Below are 2,008 nucleotides of genomic sequence, written 5' to 3' on the forward strand. Positions count from 1 at the left end.
TATATATATATACAGAAAAAGCATAATAGCTTCCCCAAACCATTCAGTTTCATTTTGAGGGACAAACAAACGAACAAAAAAACGGACAGAACCTCTCTATTATATATATAGGTGCAGGAGCGGCTTTGTGGTAAGAAGCTTGCTTCCCAACCACATGGTTCCAGGTTCAGTGTCTCACTGCATGGCACCTTGGGCAAGTGTCTTCTACTATAACCTCGGGCTGGCCAAAGCCTTGTGAGTGGATTTGATAGATGGAAACTGAAAGAAACCCGTCGTATATATACGTGTGTGTCTGTGCCTGTGTCCCCGTAAGTTAGCAGCTCGTCAAAAGATACCGATAAAATAAGTACTAGGTTTACAAAGAACGAGTCCTGGGTGTCGATTTGTTCGACTAAAAATGGAGCCCCACAGTGGCCGCGGTCAAATGACTGAAAGAAGTAAAAGAATATATATTTATTTATTTATTTATATGTATATATACATACATAAATATATATATTTATTTATATTTCTATATCGATATGTGTTTTTATATTTGTATTTGTCCTCCACCACCGCTTGACAACTGCAGTTGGTGTGTTTACATCACCATAATCTAGCGGTTCAGCAAAAGGATAACGATAGAATTAGTACTATGTGTGTGTGTATGTATGTAGGTATGTATGTATGTATGTATGTATGTATGCATGTATGTGTGCATGTATACGTCATTCTGAGACAAGATGGCGCAACTCAAGGTAACATCATGCTGGACAACAAGCCTTTAGAGGGTGTAAAGAAATTCTGCTATCTCGGGTCCACAATTACTTCGACAACCTCCCTACACGACGAAATATTGTCAGGTCAGAAAAAGCTGCTACAGCCTTTGGCAGACTCAACAAGATGCTCACAAGGAAAACCAAAACAAGGATTTATGAAGCACGCATACTGACCACCCTCCTCTATGGATCAGAGACCTTGACACTTAACACAAAGATCAGCATCTTTCATTTGAGATGCCTGCACAAGACAAGGCTTCTCAGATAAAAGACAAAGTAACCAACACAGAAGTCTTGAAACAGGCAGCACTTCCGAGCATGACAACAATTCTGCGCAAAAGGAGACTAAGACGTCTTGGGCATGTGAAGCTGACGGATGACAATAGAATTCCCAAGCAGTTGTTATATGGCTAGTTGGCTCAGAGTAGCAGACCCATAGGACGACCAAAGCTGGGATTTAAAGACACATGTAAGAGTAGCCCGACCAAGTGCCACATCGATGCAAAGAGTTGGGAAAAGTTAGCTAAAGATAGAACTGCATGTGAAAACTCGGTGAACAAAGGAGTCAAACAACTCGAGGAAGAAGAAAACATCCTGACCCTCAAAGCAAAACGTCAAAGAAAGAAAGACAACACACTGCACCTTCTTTGCTTGCAGATTTCGCAGCAGAACTTGCTCGTCAAATATAGAAGGATCAGTCATGAGAGAAACTGCAGGAAGAAAACTACGAGTACTTAATTAAGACACTCACCATTGCTTAGAATGTCTGTCAAGAATATACATACACACACACACACACACACACACACACACACACACATATATATATATTCTTTTATTTTTTCAGTCGTTTGACTGCGGCCATGCTGGAGCACCACCTTTAGGCGAACAAATCGACCCCAGAACATATATATATAGTGAAGGCGCGTGGCTTAGTGGTTAGGGCATTCGGCTCACGATCGTAAGGTCGTGAGTTCGATTCCCGGCGACGCGTTGTGTCCTTGAGCAAGACACTTTATTTCACGTTGCTCCAGTCCACTCAGCTGGCAAAAATGAGTTGTACCTGTATCTCAAAGGGCCGGCCTTGTCGTGCTATGTGTCACGCTGAATCTCCCTGAGAACTACGTTTCTGTGGATTGCTCAGTCACTTGCACGTTAATTTCATGAGCAGGCTGTTCCGTTGATCGTATCAGCTGGGACCCTCGTCGTCGTAACCCACGGAGTGCTCCTTAAATATATATATATATATA

The sequence above is a fragment of the Octopus bimaculoides genome, chromosome 9 (assembly GCF_001194135.2).
Source record: "Octopus bimaculoides isolate UCB-OBI-ISO-001 chromosome 9, ASM119413v2, whole genome shotgun sequence".
Taxonomy (NCBI): Eukaryota; Metazoa; Mollusca; class Cephalopoda; order Octopoda; family Octopodidae; genus Octopus; species Octopus bimaculoides.